At 35.5% G+C, this 25,047-nt stretch overlaps 1 long non-coding RNA gene across 1 annotated transcript in view; it reads left to right on the top strand.

Annotated features, from left to right (window-relative positions):
- LOC123788632 (uncharacterized) overlaps positions 1–19,471 on the top strand; it is a 552,953-nt gene extending 533,482 nt beyond the window's left edge. Inside the window, exon 3 of the long non-coding RNA XR_006778554.2 lies at positions 19,326–19,471. This is a non-coding gene — a long non-coding RNA (uncharacterized LOC123788632). The remainder of the gene's footprint in view (positions 1–19,325) is intronic.
- The last annotated feature ends 5,576 nt before the right edge of the window (positions 19,472–25,047 follow it).

Here is a 25,047-nt window from a genome sequence, read left to right as displayed (position 1 = left end):
AAATAAATAAAAAATAAAGTAGGTATCCATGAGTAGTTTACTCACATTTAACCACATTTGCAGGTGAGGCAAGAATTCTGTAAGACCTAATAAATTTTTGAAGAAGCAAACTCATTATAATTCTTATTATAGTTGACCCTTGAAGAACTCTGGGGTTAGTGGTAACAAATCTTCACATAGTCAAAAATCTGCTTGTAACTTTTAACTCTACAAAAACTTCTGGCCTATTATTGACCAGAAGCCATACTGATAACATAAACAGTTGATTAACACATGTTTTGTATGTTATATATATTATACACAATATTCTTACAATAAACTAAGCTAAAGAAAAAATGTTATTAACAAAGTAATAAGAGAAAATACTATTATGCTGTATTTATAAAAAAATCCACATATAAATGGACCTGCATAGTTCAATCTCATGTTGTTCATGGGTCAACTATATTTATTTTTTTTTAAGATTTATTTAGTTATTTTAGAGCGAGAGAAAGAGAGAGGAGAGCTGAGGGGCAGAGGCAGAGAGAGTCTTAAGCAGACTCCACCTGATTCCTGAGATCACCACCTGAGCACTTAACCACCTGATTTCTTGCACTTAACTGACTGCACCACCCAGGCACCTCACAGGTCAACTGTATTTAAAAACCATGTCCATTCTCTAGTAACCAATTCTTTGTCCCATGTGCAAAGCTTTGCCAAACCACCCCCAGGTCCGCTCCTAAGATGGAATGAGCTAGATCTCATTTTGTTCAGCATTTAATTACTATCTAATACATTTGCATATAGCCTATCAATTTGTAATATCATTAACATACGGGGGGGGGAGGGACAGCCATAACTGAAATGTAAGTAGTGGCATCTATGCAATTCAGTATAGTAATAATAGTGAGCACTTATTAGTGCTTAATATGAGCCAGGTACTTTGTTCCAGGTGTCATATGTTTTTTTTTTTTTAAAACATAGTTGACACTCAGTGTTACATCAATTCCGTGTGTACAGCATAGTGATTTGACAAGTCTATACATTACACTACACTCACCACAGGTGAGTAGCTATCATCTGTCATTATACATTGCTACTATAATACCGTTGACTATATTCGGCATACCGTACCTTTTATCTCCATGACTTATTCATTTCATAACTGGAAATCTGTATCTCCCACTTGCCTTTATTCATTTTGCTCATGCCCTACCTCCCTCCCCTTTGACAACCATCAGTTTGTTCTCTGTATTTATGGGTCTGTTTCTGCTTTTTATTTGTTTGTTTGTTCATTTGTTTTGTTTTTTAGATTCCAAGTGTAATTGAAGTCGTATGATATTTTCTTTCTCTGTCTCTGACGTATTTCACTTAACATGATGCCCTTTAGGTCCATCCACGTTGTTGCAAAGGGCAAGATCTCATTTTTTGTTATAGCTTAGTAATATTCCACTGTATATGCCGTATCTTCTTTGTTCATCTATTGATGGACACTTGGGTTACTTCCATATTTGGCTATTGTAAATAATGCTACAATAAACATAGGGGTGCATATATCTTTTCATATTAATGTTTTCATTTTCTTTGGGTAAATACCCAGTTGTGGAATTACTAGCTCATATGGTATTTCTATTTTTAATATTTTTAAGAACCTCCGTACTGTTTTCCATAGTAGATGCATCAATTTACATTACTACCAACATTGCACAAGGGTTCCTTTATTTCCACACCCTGGCCAACACTTGTGTATTTTTGTCTTTTTGATTCTAGCCATTCTGACAGGTGTAAGGTGATATCTCATTGTGGTTTTGATTTGCATTTCTCTGATGATTAGTGATGTTGAATATCTTTTCATGTGCATTGACTATCTATACATCTTGTTTGGAAAGATGTCTATTCAGATTTTCTGTCCACTTTTTATTTTTATTTTTTTAAGATTTATTTATTTATTTTAGAGAGAGAGAGTGCGTGAGCACACGAGTGAGGGTAGGAACAGAGAAAGAGAATCTTCAGGCTGACTCCCCACTGAGCTCGGAGCCCAATGTGGGGCTGGATCCCATGACCCATGAGATCATGACCTGGGCCAAAACCAAGAGTCAGACGCTTAACTGACTGAGCCACCCAGGCACCCCTTCTGCCCACTTTTTAACTAGATTGTTTGTGTTTTTGGTGTTGAGTTGCTTAAGTTCTTTATATATTTTGGATATTAACCCCTTATTGAATACTTCATTTGCAAATATTTTCTCCTATTCAATAGGTTCCCTTTTTGTTTTGTTGATAATTACCTTTGCTGTACAAAAGCTTTTATTTTGATGTAGTCTCAATAGTTTATTTTTGCTTTTGTTTTCCCTGACTTAGGAGACATATCTAGGAAAATGTTGCTATGGCTCATATCAGAGAAATTACTACCTGTGTTCTCTTCTAGGATTGCTGTGGTTTCAGGTCTCACATTAAGTCTTTAAACCATTTTGAGTTTATTTTGGAATATGGTATTAGGAAGTGGTCCAGTTTTATTCTTTTACATGTAGCTGTCTAGTTTTCCCAGCACCATTTATTGAAGAGACTCTTTTCCCCATTGTATATTCTCACGTCTATGTCATAGGGTAATAGATCATGTAAGTGTGGGTTTATTTCTTTACTCTCTGTTCTGTAAGATTGATATCTGTGTCTATATTTGTGCCAGTGTCATATGGGTTTGAGTACTACAGTTTTGTAGTATATTTCTTGAAATCCAAGTGTCACATGTCTTAACTTGCTGTATTATCATAAGAATCATCATGAAAAGCATCAGTATTATCCCTCGATATAGATGACAAAACTGAGCCTGGCAGAGGTGAGGGCAAGTTACAAACCCAAGCAATCTAACGCTAGAGTTATGGTTTTTATCTGATATAATGCCAGAATCGTTTAAAACTTTGGCCTTGTCACCAGTTTTCTAATTTTGTTTCTAGTGCAAATATGATGAATATAAAAATATGATAAATATGATTTCTACATACTTTTTTCTATTTATTGATAAGGGTTCAAAAAAAATGTCTCAAAATGGAACTTTATGGATACTTAGCTTATCTTCAGTAGTGTAGCACTGAGCCCCTTTTCCCAACACACAACATTGATTATTCATGATCTGTATTTTGTTAGTAAGAGGAAAATGTCTCATCATATATAACAGGAAGAACAGTGCTCTGGGCATGATGAATCATGGCTCTTCCCTCTGCTTCTAGCATCTCTTGTGGTTCCATTCTTCTTTGCTAATATTTTTAATTTCAAGCTGGAAAGGTGATTGCTGTAGCTAGTCTAAAAGTCACATGACAATATTCAGAAAGATATTTCTGTGTGTCTTTCTTAGTAGGACAGAAAGCTTTCCCTGAAGTTTCCCAGTTACATCTTTGTTAAGGGAATGGAAGTACAATCATTTGCTTAAAATAAATCATCTGAGAAGAATTAGATGTTGGAGCATCAAACAAAATGAGTATAATGATCAGTAAAGAGTGCATTGTATTTTGTTGAATCTAAGTCACCATCAATTCTAAAACACATTATTTTTGATGCCATTGAGAAAGTAAATATATTGTCAATTAAACTATGCCACATCATTGATTAGAAGATATGTTCTTATTTATAGATGCTGAAACATGAGGACAAAAGTGCATTTTAGGATCAATGAAATATAGTATTACTTTACCTTCTTTATTTTTTCTCTTTTTTTCGTTTTTCTTTTCTCTTTCGTCTTTCTTTCTTTCTTTCTTTCTTTCTTTCTTTCTTTCTTTCTTTCTTTCTTTCTTCTCCTCTCTCTCTCTCTCTTTCTTGCTTTTCTTTGCAAATGAGAAAACTAAAGTGCAGGAATACCAGCTTTGACAATGTCATAAAATCAGAACTTGAACCCAGATTTGTAACTTTATATTGAAAGTACTTGCCACAGAATGCTTCCTTTTTCTTGTTCTTTTTTTCCCCCTCTTCTTTTATAATTCACTCCTGAGCCAAAATATGACTGGTCTTGATTAGATGGTCCTATCAGCCATTTGATTGAAAGCACACAGAAGGAACTTCAGTAAAGAAATATGTATTGTCTGAAACCCATAATGGAAATTTAGATGAGTGTATAATCAAACTTGCTCCCTAGAAAGAAAGTTCCAAGCATGAGGTATAACAACAGAAGGGAGTAGTGACTTACCAAAATGGAAAACTTCTGCTATTAGCTCTAGGGTGGAAGTCTTTAAATACTAATGAAGGATACTACTAATAGAACTTAAAACAAATATATGGTGCATCCATATGGATGTTGTTGGAATGGTATTTTAGCATAGTAGTTTAGAAACTGGATTCTGGAGTCAGCCTGTCTGGATAAGGAAATAGCAGTTCCTAAACTGTTAAGGGTCTTAGTTTCTTTATCTGTAAAATAGGGATAGTAGCTGAGTCTAATTTATAGAATTGTTTAATAAGATCAAATAAGACAATACGTGCAAAGAGTATTGTACAGAGTCTCATACATAGTATGTCCTTGGTAGTGAAAGATGATGACAAAAATGGTAATAAACATGATGCTGGATGATCTTCCTTTGATAGTCTAGGACATTGTGCTCCTTCCTTATTGTCCTCTGACAGGGCTTCTGATCCAGTGTCATGGAAAAGGAAAGTTATGTTTTGAGTTAGTCATTATAAATATCTAGAATCCTAAAACACTAAGAGTCTGAAAATCTCAAAGTCCAGAAAATAAACAATGGAAAAACCTGATTTAAAATTCTGTATGTACCACTTATGATCTATGGGGCTTAAGGCAATTACTTAAGTATACCTGATTTCCTCATCTTTATAATAAGGTAAATGTGTAGTTCTAGAAGTTAATCTGAAACCTAATTTAGGTAATGCATGTAAATCGTCTAGCACAGTATTTTTGACACATAGTAGGCACTTAGAAAAGGTCACTCAATTTTTCTTTACAATTGCTACAGGAATCCTTAGACCCTTCTTATTTATTTAATTGAACCTCAAGTGCCCAAGATCAAAAAGAGTAACAAGCGAATTTCTATTTTAAAATGTCTGTCTAGAGTAACAACAGTATTAAGTTGTATTTTCTTCACAAAATTGTACAATATATCAAAAATATTGTAGGTTAAATTTAGTTTGGGGGATGTGCTGGTAATCTAAACACTGTTTATTACATGCTTCAGCAGATAAATTTTGTTCTAATTCCTAATAATCTATTTTCAGATGAAATTTTGGAGCATTATCTATTTATAATTTGGAATCCTCCTATGCAGTATATAATTTCAAATAAAATACAGGTTATTTTATTTTAATCATGTTACTGCAATTTTTGATGCATATTCTGAGACCTTATCACCAGTATCACAATTCTCTGTAGAATTAAATCACCCCTTTAAGAATCCACTTTGATCCCAACAAAAGCACATTATAATGAAGATGTTTCCATTGAAGGAAATGTATCAGCTGAGGTAACATGAATTTCCCATTTAGTGGATTTAAGTGAATTAAAATTTGTCTTTTATCACAGTGAGAAGTAAAACAGAATTATGTAGAAGCATCAAGCATCAACTTAACCTCCTTCTTTAAATATCTGTGGTTAGGGGGCGCCTGAGTGGCTCAGTGAGTTAAGTGATCGACTCTAGGTTTTGGCCCAGGTCATGATCTCAGAGTCCTGGGATGGAGCCCTGAGTTCGGCTCTGTGCTCAGTGAGGAGTCTACCTGTGGATTCTTTCTCTGCCTCTGTTTTCACCTACCCCCTCTCCACTCATCCTCTCTCTCTCTAATCAATCAATCTTTAAAAAAATAAAATATCCTTAGTTCGAACCACTCAATAATTGGGTATTTATAAAATCAGACACTTCCACTTTTCCTCTCAGAATCTTCCTACTTATATCTTTATAAAATGGGTTTTCTTCTCCATTTTAAAGTGTTGAACAAAACACAGACATTTGGGATGGGAACCTCTTAATTTTTATCCTGGTTCCTGGAAAACACACAGACACACACTGCACATGTTAGGAGAGTCATGGACCATCTGTGAAACTCATTACCAAATAAAAGTTTATAAGCTCTTTATAAGCAGTTGTGAAATTGTGATCATTGTTTTATTGTTGATGGCATTAATGTTGGAAGGCTGGTATTGATAGATATGACATTGCAATGAATTTACCAGGAAGAAAACTTTTTTAATAGTATATCCAAACATAATAAAAATCCACATAGTATGCCCCCCTGTTTGTTTCATTTGGATCACTATAAAGCCTAAGTCAAATGTTATACCTAAATAAGTAACGTTTTTATACAATTTTCTCCATTTTTCAAAAGTCAGTTCTAGCTGGTAAAGATCTATTCAGGTAAATCATAAACATCACGTTTCAAGCTCTTTAAAATAGACTTTTAATAAAATGCTAGTGTACAATTACTTGACACAATCAAGGAAGCCATGTGGTGAAACCTACCACCTGGATATGGAATAAAGGTTATTGCTTCTAAACATTTGTATGAATGTTTTTTGTGCATATATTTCTCCTTATTTAGAGTGTTCTTTTTCTACCTCCTTTAGATCATTTTGAATCTTTTCTGTTTCAGTCGTCTTTACATGATGACTTTTTTTGAACCTTCCTTCTTCATTCATTATTTCTCATTCACCAATTGCTTATTGCACCTACCATGTGATTTGCCCAGGTATTTCAGTTTTATAGATAATGTACCTAAGGACTCAAGCTCAAATCATGGACTTCTTTATCCAAGGACTTTCTATGGCACAGGTTCTACAGCCGCACTGAAACTCCCTATATGGTGTGATGCCAACCTATTTTCGTCTTTTGTGTCCTCTTTACAAATAGCCCTCCATCCATTCCCCATAAATATGCAGATGTTCCTAACTCGGTCAAACCCATTTTGCAACCTCCCACTCTAGTCTCTAATTTTTCACACTTGAAACCAGTACCATGCCACATATTTCAAAGGGGTATAAGATATTAGGCTAATCTGCAAACATCTGTTCATCTTCAAGTTCATTGCCTTCTCATCAACAGTAATGGGCTTTCTCTGCCCCTTGTATCAGCTACACCAGTCGATCTAAGTGTGTCTCAGTATCCCCTAGTATGGTATAATCACAGCTCAACATTTAAACACAGATACTCTGGACATCAGGAGTAGTCCATTAATCTCTTAAGACTATTTATAAAAGGGGTCCTTGGGCAGCTCAATCAGGATTAATTACCTGACACTTGATCTCAGCTCAGGTCTTAATCTCAGGGTCATGAGTTCAAGTCCAACATTTGGCCTCATGCTAGGTGTGGAGCCTACTTAAAAAACAGAACACCAAAGCTGTTTATAAAAGAAAATGTTTTGGTAGGGTTTGAGGGTGTTTCTGATATGAACTTGCTTGCATAAAACTCCCCCCCCCCATTGGTTTTACTTTTGACCTTTCAAAAAGTTAAAATTGACCTAGGAATCATGTATTAGATTTAGTAATAAATCCCCCTTTTAAGATGCCTTGAAATGTCCTCTACTGGGTCTAGTATTTTCATAGGAACTACAAGGTATTATTTATGAAAACTCCATAAAGTTCTTATGGTGTAACTTACATCTAAGTGTTCCTCATGAGCACTTGCTCACTGAATTACTCTTAATTACTAAAGTACAACATACAAAAGCTAAAATTAGCATTTCTAACTTAATTTTCTTGAGTACTCTGACTACCATCCACATTTTGCCAACATTGCCAAAGTTGATACTGTAATTTTACATTAGTAGGTGGTGAGAATTCCCAGTGTTCCCATTTTCATGAAGGACATTTTATCATTTATGCATCTTCAACGTTGTTTTAGGTTGAGCTTGATTTTCTACCATTATAGCTTTTTATTTTTTTATTATGTTATGTTAGTCACCATACAGTACATCATTAGCTTTTGATGTAGTGTTCCATGATTCATTGTTTGTGTCTTACACCCAGTGCTCCATTATAGCTTTTTAAACTATGATTCTGTTAGTAAAGCTTTACGCCTCTCAGTTTGTTACTTAATGCTCTGTTACCCCAGGATGCACAGTGAGGCATATTTACATTACTTGTAGTAAAAAATAATAATAATAAAATGGCAACAATATAATAACTATACAATAGCATTTTCTTGAGGGCTGACATGTACCAGGTACACTGTTAAGCAACTTAATATGGATTCTGAAAGTAATTTTACAAAAAAATCTGAAATATGTATTATTTATTTTTTAAATTAGGCTCCATGACCAGTGTGGGGCTTGAACTCATGACCCCGAGATCAAGAGTTGCATTCTCTACTGACTGAGCCAGCCAGGCACCCCATGAAATATGTACTATTATCATCATTTCAGGGATAACCAAAGCTTAAAGACTATAATTGTTATTAGTCTGGGCACACCCAAATAGGATATCCTAGAGTTTAGGGAGTCTGATTTCAGAGTCCATGTTCTGAATCATTATAATAAAATTTTGAAACATATAGGCTTTGCTGTTCAAAGATTCACCACAGATTATTACTAATCTGTGTCAGTAACACAGAAGTAACCACACCTCCCAACCAATCTACTTGTACAGTGACACCTCATTGTAGAACACCCCTTTTCTACTGTAAAAAGCACACTACCTAACACATGCTCTGCTGTCCAAGGTTTCTGATTGCTGAGTATTAAATGAATTGGAGAGCAGGAATGGATGGGACATAAAGTTTTTTGTCCAATATCAAAAGAGTAAGACTACAATACCTTCAGTGATAGAGCGCAGCACTTAACAAATGTCACTTGCCATCTCTGACTTTCCTAAGCACCTCTCTCTTCTAAACCTCAATATTAGAAATGCAACAGTGTGTAAACCCAGTCCTTTTCTCCTTACCATCTATATGCCTCCTCAACCTTTCTGTCTTCAGAGGAACATGGGCAACATGGTAAGTGCCCCGAGGTCAAAGATCAAGTTTAATTTTGTTGTTATTTGAGATTTACCACAGAGCAATGAATCTAAATATATATCGTGATTTACTGATTAATCGAAAGATGGGTTACAGAATCTGTAAGACTACTACTAATGATACTTACACTGGGGCACCTGGGCGGCTCAGTCGGTTAAGTGCCTGCCTTTAACTCAGGTCATGATCCCAGGGGCCTTCGATTGAGCCCCACATGGGGCTCCCTGCTCAGCGGAGGGTCTGCTGCTCCCTCTCTCCCTCTGTCTCTCCCCCTGCTTGTGCTCACGTTTTCTCTTTCTCAAATAAATAAAATCTTTAGAAAAATAATGATACTTGGACTAATAATAAAAACATGGAGTAATTACATATCTAGAATAAATAAATGGCAGTGAAATACACAGTCAGTCATCCTCAGATGAGCCTCATTTTCATCAGAAAGAATAATTCTTCCTAGTAATTTTCCCTTTTAGATATTTTCAAGTATACATTTGAAGAGAGGTGTCTGTCTTCCCCAGTGTTTCTCAATCCTGACTGCATATTAGAGTCATCTGGGGAAGCACTAACACATGCTAATACCTGCTCACATTTGTGGGACAATCAAAGCAGATTCTCTGGGGCTGGAATTCCAGCAGTGGTAAGTTTTATAAGCTCCCCAAGGGATTCTAAAGTGCAGGTTGGCTTGAGAAACTGTGCTAACTATATATGTGTGAACAGATAGATAGATTGAGCCATAAAAGGAAAGAGTTTTTGTTTGATAATTGTGTAGAATTGAAAGTAGCAAGTTTTTCCCCCACTTTCTTTGAACTAAGGCTATTGATATGCTTAACATCATGGGTATGAAAGAATGCTAGCAGATATTTTTAACATTATCCTCAAGACTACTTTGTTTCACTTGACATTTTGTTCTTTACTTATATGACCTCTGCCCACAGAAGCTGAATTAAAAAACAGTTGTACTGCAGAAGTTAAAAAAAAAAAAAAAAAAAAAAACTGTTTAGAAAACTGCAAAGCATTTCCCCCTGCAAAACCCTTCATTACCACCTAACTGAGAGCCCTAGATTTGGTGATGCGCGAGAGAGTAGGTTAATCAGTCTATAGGATCATTTATTTTTTATCCTTTCTCTAGAGGCTATCAGCAGGGGCACCTACGTAGGAGACTTATTTTTGTAATGTGAACAACTGTTCTTTAGGAATGAAATTCTGTTCTGCTGACAAAAGATGTGAGAAAGCTCAGGGTGCCCCCTTGAACTGTCTGACACTTTGCACAAAAGGTAAATCTGCTAAAAATATTTTTTTTAAATACTTGAAATTCTCTCCCAACATTTTCTAAAGTGCCGAAGAATGAGAAATCAACTTCTGGAAAAAGGCAGAAAGAACAGAAAGGCTAACAAGGCTCACAAGAAAGCAATTTTCTGAGAGGGAAAAAAAAAACGTAGTTTTCTAAAATTGAAGAACATTATTCCTTCAAAGAAATGTCTCAAAGTGTCCTTTAAAAATATCAGTCCCTGGTAAAATCAAATTGTGTCATTTTTATTGAAGTAACCATAGATTTGTCAATTTTGTAATTGGCTTGGTTGGGTCATCCAATTTGACATCTGTGGGGATTTTACCACCAGGCATTCTTATCAATTTTTTAATAAATTCCACAGATTGAGAATGGTAAATAATAAATGATCTAGAGCTCACAAAGTCAATATTTAATTTAACATAGACTCAGGGAAACTAACACTATACATACACATAATTCTATGGTTTGAATTTAAAGAAATAAGGATTTTTATCATAAAAACTGAAAAGAATAAAAACGAGATCAAGGTATTAAAAGGCATGAGACTGTAACAAATCACAGACCTCTAAAAGCTAAAGCATGAGTCTAGGCTAAAACATGAGTCCAGTTACTCAGTTTATTTCTCTAAGCAGGGAAGCACCTGAATGCCAAAATCAAATCCCCTAATTTCTTGTTACAATTGGAACATACCAAAAAACAATATCAATGTTTAACCAACATAGCGTTTCCAAAATGGGTATTCAAGTGGCAAAAGATAGCAAGTGATTAAGGAAAAGCTCATTCACAAAGAAGAGAAAATAATAACAATTATTGAATTTGCAGATGTGGATTCGAAGGACAACATTCTGATTAAATCATAGTAACTGAAATTTAAAAATGCTAAATAACTTCAATCCATTTTGACTAAAATTTGATTTTACTTATGTTTAAAAGTTTAGTATAGTCCCAGCTTAGTGACCAAATGAATCTATAAAATAGGGATTTTTCATTTAAAATGTGGTTTTTACTACCTGATTTTACTGAAGAAACAGAATTGGAATAAATTAAAATTACATATTTGAATATTATGATTAGTAACCTCAACCAACCAGCAAACTATGCCCAAAACTTCAAAGACATCTAAGCAAGCAAGCACGAAATGTTTACAGAACGACAGAGAAATTTTAAGTACCACCTTAGACTAGTGATAAAGAAAAACTTTATCCTGTAAAAGGTGTTTAGTGCCTTCCACATTGTATAAATACAGTTAGCTGCCTAAAGCTTTTGCATATAGGGTTTATGGAAAGAAACTAAGGAGTAATTATTGCCCCAAATTTGGATGGGTGGAATGCAGTGAGAGAAAAAGTATCATTGGATTTATATATAACTAGATGAATGTAGCTACCAAGCAATTTGGAAATAAGACCTGTCAGTGAGAGATACTCATATACAGTCCAGCAAGTATCTTTTGCATTTATTGACTCAATAACAAGGTATAATTTAGGGTCAAAAGCACCAAGCCAAACAAAAAGTAAGTCAGACCAATGGGCACTGCAGGTTTTTTGTTTTTTTGTTTTGTTTTGTTTTGTTTCTTTTGGGTTTTTTTTACGATTTTATTTATTTATTTGAAGGAGACTGAAAGCACGAGAGATGACAGAGGGAGAGGGAGAAGTCAACTCACAGCCGAGTGGAGAGCCCGATGTGGGGCTTGATCCCAGGACCCTGAGATCATAACCTGAGCTGAGCTGAAGGCAGATGCTTAACTGACTGAGCCACCCAGGTGTCCCCGGGCACTGAGTTTTAATTACAATTCAGAAATAAAGGAGTTTGTTAGCAGTTAAACAAGATCAACTTGATCCTCAGTTTTCAATCCTATAATGGTTTTCCATTGCACTTAAAATCCAAAAGCCAGTCTCTGGCTAATCCGGAGAGCACTGCCTGCTTCTCTGGCATTATATACTGCTTTTCCCTTTCCTTCTCTGTGCCCCTTACCTCTTGTCTCAGGGACAAGACTCTAATTCTTGTTGCAAAGCTCTTAGAGTCCCTGTTTCTTATGCCTGTACTACCTTCTCATCTCAAACACCAGGTCCCAGAAAAGCTTTCCCAAATCATAACTCCTCCTCTTTCACGATCACTCAACACTCATTTCTTCATAGCACTTACTACATCTAAAAATCCCTTACTTATTTGTTGACACACTTATTTCTATTATTTTTCGCTAGAATGTAAGGTGAATAATTTAAAGATTTGGCCTATTCTACCTTGTTCATCATATAAAACATGACTTGGACTAGCAATGGTGCCTAATTGGTACTTACTGACTTAATACATTTTTTAATTTCATATATTTATGATATATAGCATTGCTGTGCCCCAGTTTTGTTTCTAAACCCTTTATAAACACTAACCAATGCAACAACTTTATGAGGTAGGTACTGGTATTATTTTCATTTTTATAGATGGAAAAAAAAGTGGGGGGTATAGAGAAGTTGAATTACTTGCCAAAGGTCCACAAAGCTAGTGAGAGGCAGAAAGGATTTAGAACCCAAGTCGTGTTCCAGGGTCTGTGCTATTAGTACAACAGTTTGCTGACTTTATTGTGAGCTATTAAGACAATGTGAGGAATAGAGAAGATGTGCAAGGTCTGAGATAGAACTGCACAATTCAGTCCATGCTCTAAAGATTAGCTGATTTTCAGAAAGTTCCACAATGTTGTGAGGGCTTTAATTTTGTGACTTCACTTTGCACAGCTTCCTTTGCATTTCATCTTCAACTTCTAGACTAATTTCTGCATATCTTACATGCCCTGCTTCCTTGACCAAGTTTCTGAGATAGTGTTTTATTCAGGGAAGGGAAAAAAATATTAAATTAGGATTTCCTAAATTATGCTTGTTGAACAATAGTGTCCCATGATATTTTGATAGGTGTTCCCTTTAAAAACTACTTCTGTGGTGAGAAAATGTATGACTAAGGAGAAGTAAATGGTTAAAAATAAGGAGAATATTTTGTAACACATATGAGAAAAAAATGTAATATGTGTAAATTGGCCCCAAATTATGAAGCCATATGATGTTTACAAAATGTTATTTTCATATATTTCTAGGGTCTTTTATATTTATTAAAATGCTTTAGGCTAAATTGAATTTTGAGTACTAAATGAAGCAACAAGTGACTAATTGTCTAAATTTTTGAAGAATTGAGGATTGCATTTAAATAACATTTTAAAAGCATTTTCATTCACATGTTATTATGGCACTTTTTCTTACTTTACCCAAATAGCCAATGAGGATTTGAAGTTTTCCTAAACCAAGTTTCTGACTCTCCATTAGGAAAATATGAATTCCTTTAATGGCACTTTCTTTGCGGTCCTATTTTGCCAGAGCTCCTAAAGAAATTCAGAGAAACCTAAGATCTAAACTCTATCAACACTACAGCCTGCAGAACCGACATCTCATATAAGAAAGATTTATGTGGTCTATCACCAAAATTTAGCTTTTCAACACAGTTATTAATCAGCCTGTTGTGATCCTAGTATTTCTGAATGACACAATTTTCTGTAAGCCAAGGAACCTTCACCAAATTAGGATTGGGGGAAGGGAGCAGAGAGGGTGGAAAATTCTTAAACATGGCCAGAAAATGAATTATTCCTGGAAGAACTGGATAAATCTAAGTGCTTGAAGCTTTACAAATAATCAGGGTCTAAGGTTGTGTGTGTGTGTGTGTGTGTGTGTGTGTGTGTGGTGTGGTGGTGATGGTAGTAGTGTTCTTCCTCTCCTTCTTTGCCTTCTATTCCTCCTCATCTCCTCATTTCTCCTTCTTCATCTTCACTACTTCTCTCGCCAAACATCGTCTCATCTGTCTGATTTTCTGTACAGATTGGTGTGTTGATATTTGTTTTAATACCATCTTCCACTTATTATTTAAATGCTCTCTTCCTAAGGGGGTGTGAGACATAATTATTTGCATTCAGAATGTGAACCAAAATAGACACTGGAATTGCCTGTTTACAGAATTTAAACTTTGGATGAGGAAAATGGATTGTGAGCAAATGTCAAGTATGTCATCACTGTAGTTGTGTTTTAAGGAGAGAAACAGTTTTAAGCAAACATTTAGAGCATTTTTGCCCAATTAAAATTCCTCCATTGTTTTTATATTTGTATGCCTCAGGGTTGAATCTAAATTATTTTTATTTTTGTTTTCCTTTTTGTGTCCTCCTGTAGTGAGCCCAACTGTAATTTTCTTTGACAGTCTTTATGTTTTCTTCTTATTCCCATTAGTGTTCTGTTTGTTATTTTTTCCCCTTCATATCACTGTCTCCTGTCTCTTTTAAACTTTATGGCATCTGTATCTGTTGAGATAATTGGGCCACAATCATAATCTGTGTCACAATCATCATTTGATGGGTATTTCTGCATATATATTTAGATGTTAGAAATGCTTAAGATCGAGACAAAATGAACCAGCCACATCTACCGTAGAATCTGTATTCATTTTTTTGATTTAGTGGTGGGAGGAATATGGCTCGGCTTAATTAAATGAAAGAGAGGGTAAGTGAGACAGTGTCATATAATCTGTACTAAATAAACTCTTCCATTTAAATGACACACGTTGGGAAGAATAGCTAGCAAATGCAGATGGAGAAAATATGTGGGATTCTATCACAATGAACAGATTTGTGATTGAATCCCCACAGGACCAGGAAATGCTACATTATGAAAATGTCATTCACATGTGTTCTTTCAAAATACTTGACCAATAGCCTATCTGACCAGATACTTTTATTTTTCAAATCTCCAAAACATTGTAAGTCAATTAATTAATTAGTAGCAAGTGGACAAGGGGCTTAGTCATGGCAATTTCTTTTTCATCTGTAAAATAATAACTGGGCCTTCTTCATAGATTTAGAATGAAGATTAAATGAGATTATACGTGTGAAGGCCTTAGCACAGTGCCTTGAATATAGCATTAAATATGTATTTATTATTATTACTAATTCGTATTTATATCAAATATAAGCTAGGTAATGTGGTAATGTGAGAGAGACAGAAATATATGGCATGCTCTCAAGATGTTTTCAGTCAAGATGGGATACAAAATATAATGTAAAGCATGCTGTACTGGTCAGTATGTAATTAAGTGCTAATTACATAGTAGGAAATATAAACGCTATAGTAGATTAGAAGTAGAAATACGTAATATGAATGATATCATTATGGATGGTAGTTGTGACTATAATAAATACTTTTAGTAGTTCTAAATCATGTACTGAATTAAAAAGAAAAACTACATCATGCTCACATTTAAATCTCTCATTATGTGTGCTGTGATATGCCCTTCTTGACTCCTCACATTTCTTCATCACGTAAATGTTACTCATCACTCAAGACTTCTTGCCCTCCCCAATAACCATTAAGTTGATCTTTACAAAATGTAAAGGGCTGCTCATACATTCAAAATATATTCCAAACCCCTGTCTAAGGCATAAAACCTATGTGACCTGGTCCCTGCCTGTTTCTCCAGCATTGTCTTATCCTACACTCTCCTTTGTTTACCCGGCTGGAGTCATCATCAATCAATTCTGAGACCAAGTCAAAGTTTTCTCTCCCTAGGATATTTATATGTTCTGTTCTCTTGACCGGAACGCCCCATTCTTCTCATTTCCCCATCATTTGATTTGTATCTAAAATATCACTGTCTTCCTCCAGCTCTCCCTCCATACCATCCCCCAATCCATGCCATTGATCTCTTTCTTAGATCCTTGTTTCCTGTGCAAAACTTATTGCATTTTAAAGTATTTTATTTGTTTGCTGGAGAATGTTTTTTGTTAGCCGTTTGTCTGTCTCCTCCATGGAAGTGTAAGTTTATTGAAGGTCGGGATTTTGTCTTACTTACCATTGCATCACAGAACCACAGTAAACATTTATTTTAAAAGGGGACAGACCACCCTTCCAAATCTTTTTTTTCCTCCTTCCACGTTCCCCAGAATATACGTGTGAACTGAGGTCATTGCCAATGCTTGATAACATCATGAACTTGTCTTTCCTTGCTCCCTTTGTTGATGTTGCCCCCTCCTCCTTAGGCTCTAATCCTGTCTTTTCTGAAAATTCCACTCATTCTTTCACTTCATCCATAGAAACTTATTTTTAAGCAGACATGTGCTAGCTCTCCGTCCTTATTTCCTCCATAATGTACTATTTGTTTCTTCCTGTGGTAGTAAAAATTTTGAATTATAATACAGTTCTTTTAGCACTTGCTTATCCCCTGTGAGCTTTGCTATCAGTCTGTGTCAGGTTTCTTTGGTTACAAGCAATAGAAACCACCAGTGGCTAACTTGAGAATTAAAAAACAAAAAGTTTTGTTTTGTTTTGTTTTGTTTTGTTTGTTTTAATATATGGGGCAGCTCAAGGAATGGATGAAAAAGTAGAACCACCAGGCTTAAGGAGAGGCAGAAGTAGGATAACTCCTAGGATCAAGGGATTTAAAACAAATTAAAAGAATCATTGGTTTCCCACTGTCAAAGAATGAATAAACTTTTCTATTAGTTCATTGTACTCAGGATCCAAATTCCTGGGGGAGATTTTGATTGACCTAATTTGGGTCATTTTCTACTCATAGTATGCTAATATTATAATCAGCACCTGATGTAAGTGTCCCACCAAAATGATACCCAAATGAAGAGACTGTGGTCTCTAACGAGTAATTGAGGTCCTCTATTTACAGAAAAGCAAGGAAGGCTCTGAGTAGGCAAACACAACACATTTTGACTATAGCAACCTTCAATGAGAGAAGAAAGAACGCCTTTTCCTGACCAGTTAAAGAACATAACAAAATGTACCATATGTATAATGATACAAGCATGCTTTCCTGATGATTGAAACCATATATTATTTTAAATTTTTAAATAAGTGTTCTTGTTTTACTATCCCGTTTCTTTTGGAGTTTTTAGACTGAGAGGCAGAATTTTCTCTCACTTAGGTCCTATAACATATTATTGTAACAACAGAAAATTAGTAACAGCATTTAAAAAATTTAGCATAATAATGATCATGACTTAAAGGTATAAAAGAATATGGTATGATTTCTATTTATCATCGTAACTAGAGATTTATAAGAACTTATGTGTCACTACGTATTCATTGGCTTGAAACTGAACTCTCATTTAATTCATTCATATTACTGTGTCTACACCACTGACCAGGTTTTGACATGCACACAACTCAGTGTACTCCAAGTTGATGGCAGAGGAGTTTAAATACAGTGCATGCCATTCATTTCTGGGAACAAAACTTACTTATAGGCTCAGTAGTTCTTTCATTGAGTAAAACGTATGATCCATTTTGACCTACCACCTGTGGCATCTCATCTCTGATAGTTCTTTTTGCCTGGTGTTTAGATCAGGGCTCTCAAGTTATCAGGGAGGAAAACAAGCCCATGTATTGACAACCAGTGTTTTATGAGAGGACTAAAATCTGAAGAGTTAAAACCATGCTTATGCATTTCAAATGGGGTACTCCCCTCCCTCTGTCTAGAGAAAACTAGAGGAAAAGTAGTTGAAAAATCCAATTTATGTAGAGGATTATGCAAACTACTCTTCAGACCAACGAGTATGACTTTGTTTCAGAACTTTAGATCAAATAGATTTTAATACTTGATTTAGTAACTTTTTACTATCTTGCTAAATTGCCTGTTGCATATGTTCATTAGATAAAAATAACTCATTTTGCAAAAGTATTGCAAATTCCTAAACATATTCAGGTTTGCCAGCATAGTTACCAAGGATGGAAGAGAGGAAGAGAGAAAGGGAGGGAGGGAGGGAGAGGGAAGGAGGAGAAAGAAAGAAAAGAAAAGAAAAGAAAAGAAAAGAAAAGAAAAGAAAAGAAAAGAAAGAAGGAAGGAAGGAAGGAAGGAAGGAAGGAAGGAAGGAAGAAAGAAAGAAAGAAAGAAAGAAAGAAAGAAAGAAAGAAAGAAAGAAAGAAAGAAGAAGAAAAGGAAAGAGAAGAAAAGGAAAGAAAAGCATGTATGTGTATACATATGTGAATGCATATTTATATGGGTGCCTATATATATATATTGCTCTGTGGACACAAACTGGTCCATTTGCAAACAGCCATCTTATCAGCATCTTAGCTTAGCCAAATCCAAAGAAAAACTTGTTTCTTTGTTCAGTCTTAAAAAAATAAAAGCTGGTTTCTTAAAAAAAAAAAAAATGTTGCATATATTCGTTTGATTTAGATCCAAAAACACACTAAACTGAGACACTTTAAGATTAACTTTAGAAAAGCTTTTATTAATGAGTTAAAAGTAAGTTGGTAAAAATAATTTAGTAAGACTTTCTTAAGGTCTCCTGTGAGCCTGACACTCCACTAGGCATTGCTTTTACTGCTCAAAATCTTATTGTGATTTATAGGTTCAGGTCCCTCCTCCCAAACAAGGCAGAGAAGTTAAGGTGAGATCTGTCTCCTCAACTTCCCTGTGTAGCTTTCCACTTCAAGCTCTTGCTTCCCCCTCTTCCTGTATATAATTTTCTGTATCTGTGTCTCCAGTGTTCTAACTTGTTTAACCACTGCACTGCCTACAGCTCTGTGGTTGGCATTCTTTTTTCCTGGGAAGAATTCCTTGACCCTCATCTCTCCTCCCAAAATTAGGAAATTTGTAGTCTCTACCATAATCTTGCACTTCGCCTACTACCATAACATTTATCCATTGCATTATAATTGCATGTTTTCTTATCTTTTACCCAGCAGCACTGGAACTCTGGGAAGGCATAGGCAAGTCTTGTTCATTGTTATAACTGTGTTTAATGGCCACTCCACAAATCGGTATTGGATAATTACCTTGTTTAGGTTTTTCTCCCAGCTCTTTTCACCCCTGCCACTTCCTTTCTCAAACAAAATGCAGCTGCATCCTTTGTAAAAGCAGTTCTGGAAACCAAACTGGCCTTATGTATACAGTGAGAGTCTTTCTCCTCCTTTGTTACCCGACTTGGTTGTGTCCTAGCCTCTTCACCCTGACCATGTGTTGGGCAGGTTGGCTGCTATAACAAGTTGTTTCTATTTTATATTCCTGAGTGCAAAACATCTGAAGCAAGCACAAGGTGACTTTGCTGTAACTCAGCAGTCTTTTCAAAAATGTCTTTTCCCTCCTTTTAGGTCCTTAGAACACTGTCATTAAGGGCTGAGGGGTGAAGATACATTAGATAAGAAAATAGCAGACAGAGACCCTGAAGCACTTTAAGAAACCTCAATCTGCAGGAAATCCTCATCTTGGCGCCAATCATCAGAAAACCTGTTCTTTACCACAGGTAGGTCTGTCAACATATATTTCTTTTAAGATTTTCTACAAATGTCCTTCATAGGAAAGAGGTTTTATGTTTCCCTTACCTCTAAAATGAAAAATGAAATTAACTTTCCAAATGGGGAAGATTTTACTAAAGTCCTTGTAAATGGAATGATTTTATCTGGTGGGAAATGCAATAGTATCTATTTGCATTATCTTTGGGAATTCTGCAGATGCCTTCTCATCGTTTATTCTAAAAAAGTTGCTTTAAATGATGTGGTATGTTGACAGCCATCTTGATACTTCTGTATCTAACCACTGAATTTCTATGAACACAAAGATTCTGTTTTTCCAGAAAAGGGGGTCATTCAGTTTCAAATGGAAGCAGATATGTTTTAGTTGGAGTAAAATGAATATAAATAATTTTCAATTATTGTCTTGTTGTCTTAATGAGGGAGACAGCCTTAGTATGATAGAAGGTGTTAAAGAAAAAACAATAACAACAAAACATTCAATGACACTTGTTAAAAATGGTAAGGTAGACATGATTGTGGACCATGACCATAAATATAGGAACCAATGCAATGGGAATTTACAGCAGGGAAGAGAGATTGGTTCAACTCTGAATATATGGCACAGGCTAGTGGGAATTTAACACCAAGGAGCAGGGTGGGGTCTGTGGATAGAAAATTGCTAAAAGGAATCATCGAGATTCTTGCTGAAGACAGTCCAAAGTGATCAGATATCGTCTGGGAATGGTGGAGAATGAGGAACCTGATCAGATATCAAAGATGATCAGAAATTGTGGGTGGGGTGTTACGGTTAAAATGACCTAGAGGGTTTTTGTTCAAACTCAATTTTATAAGAAAGTGAACAGATGTACCTAGAATAAGGTTTTGGAGGCTGACTCAAGTATGGTCAAAAAAAGAATCTTTGTTAAAGTTTAGGCTTTTTGTTCGTTTTCTCGTGACCTGCAGTCTTGTAGAAAAACCACATGAGGTTAATGGTACTTTTTTTTTTTTTTTTTTTCCTGAGTCTGTTTCTTAGATTACTTATGGCTTGTTTTCTCTCTTTTTTCCTTCTGGTATGTTTCTGGGTAAATTTGTCCATCTCCAGAAGGAGTTATAAATCTATTGCTTGAAAAGTAGTGGGACTTAGATGCAATTGAAGGTGATATAGAATCCTCAGGATGTAGAACCATCTAAGGTTAGCTTGCTATAAAAATTATGGGAGGAGAATCACCAACAAAGTCATTAGCGCAAGCCTTTGTTGAAACAGTTGCAACATGGGAGTAGCTCCAAAATGAGCCTCCTGAGGAAAGCAGACAGCTTATAGATTTTACAGGATAGGTCAGGGAAGATCAAAGTTCAGTTTTATTCTGAGAATATTTCGCTGTTTAATTCTTGGAAGGTATGGGAAAACTTTGGTTGTGTTTATCACAATGTCTCTTGTATTATCAAGCCATGGTGCTCGAAATTGCAGAACTACTTATCACTATTATCATATTGTTTGGCTATTCAATCTATTGATATAGTGTATTAGATTCTATACTAGATGGTGTTCTGAACGGACATATGTACACTATGCTTTCACTATAATATTTACGTCATATCTTTTCAGAGGCCAAAACACTCTTTAGTCTCTGGGACTACTGAAGATTAAATCTATAACTGAATCTCTCCTACTGATTTTAGTACTTTCTCATTCACAAATGTCTAGAAATGCAGATCTCTAAATATTAAACAAATATGTTTGCCATTGCTATGTCATATGTCCATGTCAGATAATCTTTCACTTCAATATTCCTTTTCCAATTCTGCAGTTCTCTCAGCCTTTCAGGCTTTCTACTATTTATATAATTATTTGTTGGTCTCTTTTTCACCCTGATTACACATTTATCCTATTGTTTCTAATTTTAAATCAAATCTTTAATCCATTTTTTGCAGAATCCCACTGCAGTCTCATCCCTACTCAAGCTTTCATGCCCTGTCTTCTAAACTAACACATTTTATTCCTAATAGGTTTCGATTTCTCTACCCCAAAACTGAAATTCAGTCTATACACAGGTAAAATAATTTAATTTCTTAAATAGCACTTTTATTCTTTCTACCAGTTCATAAAATTTTGGATGCATTTCATATCCTGCATTTTAAACTTGAGGGGAATCGCATTTTCACCTCTGAAACCTCATATGATCAGTGCATAGTTTTGTACTTAGAAAGCATACTGTTGGGGCGCCTGGGTGGCACAGCGGTTAAGGGTCTGTCTTCGGCTCAGGGCGTGATCCCAGCGTTGTGGGATCGAGCCCCACATCAGGCTCCTCTGCTATGAGCCTGCTTCTTCCTCTCCCACTCCCTCTGCTTGTGTTCCCTCTCTCGCTGGCTGTCTCTATCTCTGTCGAATAAATAAATAAAAAAATCTTTAAAAAAAAAAAAAGAAAAAAAGAAAGCATACTGTTGAATGTATCAGAAATGAAATAATTGCATTTTTTAAAGGATAGAATTCCCAGAAGTTTATATGTAGTCACTTATTAATTAGAATTTGTAACAAGGGGCGCCTGGGTGGCTCAGTCCCTTAAAGGTCTGCCTTCTGCTAGGGTCATTATCCCAGGGTCCTGGAATCAAGCCCACCATCAAACTCCCTGCTCAGCAGGGAGCCTGTTTCTCCCTCTCCCTCTGCTGCTCCCCCTGCTTATACTCTCTCTCTCTCTGTCAAATAAATAAATAAATATTTTTTAAAGGAATTTGTAACAAAATAACAATGCTTTAGAGTTTTCAAGTCTTTGGAAATGAAGTGGGAAGGCAGAGGTGGAGGTTTAGAGGCAATTTTGGGTAAATTCTTAGTTAGAAAACAACTTTCCAAATGAAAATAAAATACAAATCTGAAATGTGATAGTTTCATGGAGCGGGCACAGAGAGAAGTTTCCAGACTATTTTGCATTGATACAAGTGAGTAACAATACTCCTTTTTAATTTTGTTTTTTTTAACTCAAAGTATAAACTTTCGTAATGGGTCTCTTTCCTAAAGCAAAAAAAGCTGCCAACCTAATACAGTTTTATCACTGGCCTGAGGCATTATAGTTTATTTCAACCAATTAAAATAACAATTACTGCAGGAAATGCTAATAGGAGCACCCTTATGCTGGTGAGTTCCCCCTACTCCTCTTATGATTAAAACCCCTCAACTTCAAATTTTACTTATTGCAATGACTACTTTGACTTCAAAAGAACTTGTGCAGTAATTTGGAAGAGTACATTCTATTTATTCCCTTCATTTTCAAATTTTTGTTCTTCTTAATGTCTTATGGAATCTTTTCTACAGTATTATAGCCCAGGCTTTACCTCTCCCTACTCTTATTGGGAACACGCTATACCTACCAAATTATTATATTATAAAAGCCAGTACCATGCTGCCTTGGTCTGACAGGGGAACTGTGGGTTCTATTATATTGAAAATGTTAAGATATTTCCATAAAGGATTTCTAGTGTAAGCTGCTTTATTGCTTTCAACAAAATCATCATTCCAGGCATCCCAATTAGACATATGAAAAATCTCAATGGTAATAGTGATTAACATATCTTTTGCACTTAAATTACTATGTTTTTTAAGAAGAGAAAATTGTACAGTTGGTGGGTTGTTTGTCTAGTCGAATAAACATATATCAGGATGTACAATCTAGTGATTAGGTGCATTTATCTACTTTTGACACCACAGGAAAATACTCTGAATGAAGACTCTAGGGGCAAAATACTCCGACTTGGGTTGTCATCAGCAAACACATGACCTCACAAAGCAAAATGAGTCCTTACCCCCAAACATAGGAAGCATTTGTCTAAGTGCATGGTTACTTAAGTTAGAGTAATGTATATGAAATAATTTTTAATAGTATATCCTATGTATTTTATGGTTTTGTTTGCCTTTTCTGTCATCATCTTATTAGAATCTGTACTTTATTTTGAAAAAGAAAAAAAAAAGAGCTACAGGACAGGAGCATTTCTATCATCCTAAGAATTTACGTGTTCAGAGATTATTTAGTATTTAAAATTACCTGTGTTGACCAATGTCCAAATGAAGGGATGCTGAAAAATGTGAGATGTTCCATTGTGACATGTGTTCTGCCATTAAACATGTAAATTCAGGTATGAAGGTTTCAGTACATACTTCACTCAGGATTAAGAATTTTGGGGGGGGGTGGGTTTGTTTTAGTGGAGATTCATAAATGATCATAATATTTACTTTTTTCTAAAAAATATCCAAGTAGTACTATAAATATTTACAAAGTCAGTGAATACAGATCCATTTTATTATGCCTGGCAGCTTGGTAGAGGTATTTGAAATTGAGTCCTGAACTAACAGCAGGCTTCCCATGAGATAATGCCACCCTCATTATTCTGGCCCAACAGATTCAAGCGTTCTAGATAATCTGTGGGAACTTTGTTCTCTCTGACCTCAATTTTCTGATTCTCTTTTGTTTAACAGCTTTCTTTTCTTGATACCACCTAACTTTAAGTATAATAACATAATTGATTCCACTTCATTCAAGTCAGACATGTTTTAGTTGACTCCATTTTACTGAAGTGACAAGAAAAGAAAAAATAATTTTTTTCTCTACTTCTGAAGAGGAGGGTAGATCTGAAGAAGAGCAGCCTCTGTTTTGGGGAGGGTGGGTGTGGATGGGATGTCAGTCTGAGAGCTCAGCGTAGTGTTGAGCGCATTAGATGCTTTAGGATGAAGGAGAGATTTCAGTGAGAGAGAGAGAGAGAGAAACTTTGAGAAAAGAAAGAATAACCAAATAAATTTTGTCAGTTAGGTATAATACTCTCTTCCATTCATGCCTTCATAAAACCATTAGGAAAATCTTATAAGAATTACTTAGCAGTTTCTTCCTCTCCCACTTCCCCTGCTTGTGTTCCCTCTCTCGCTGGCTGTCTCTGTCAAATAAATAAAATCTTAAAAAAAAAAAAAAATTACTTAGCAGTGCTATTGGAGAATGTGGTATTGCGACATAATAAAAAATATATATTTGGCTTTCATACCCAGTTCCTGGCATGAGTTCCCAAAACCTTGTAGTTTCTTGAGTGATAGGAGTGAGAAGAATATTTTGTATTATTCATAATAAGCCCCATTCCATTATATCTGAATTTATGCTAAAGAGTTGACCCTTGGAACATGGAGGTTAGTTACTAGAGGAACCAATCATGTGATTAGAGGTTTGGGACTTTCAGCAAAATCCCCCAATCTTGGGGAAGAGAAAGGCACTGGGGACTAAGTGAATCACCAATGGCTAGTAATTTAATTTTCCATGACTAAGTAATGGAACCTCCATAAAAACCATAAAAGAACGGGTTTGAGGAGCTTGCAGGTTGGTGAATACAATAAGGTGGTAGGAAGGTGATGGATCCAGGGAAGGTATGGAAGCTCTGTGCACATCCCTTAAGTCTTGCCCTATGTACCTCTTTATCTGTCTATTCATCTGTATTCTTTATTATATTGTTGAAAACCGACCTCTGTGCTCCAGAGCTGAAACATAGCATAAAAACAGAGTTTGGTGAGAAAAAGAAATGATAGTTTTATTACTTTGCCAGGCAAAGGAGG

Source organism: Ursus americanus, chromosome 15 (genome assembly GCF_024610735.1).
Source record: "Ursus americanus isolate L20-20 chromosome 15, mUrsAme1.1.p, whole genome shotgun sequence".
In the NCBI taxonomy this organism is placed as follows: Eukaryota; Metazoa; Chordata; class Mammalia; order Carnivora; family Ursidae; genus Ursus; species Ursus americanus.
This window is presented reverse-complemented; position numbering and strand designations above follow the sequence as displayed.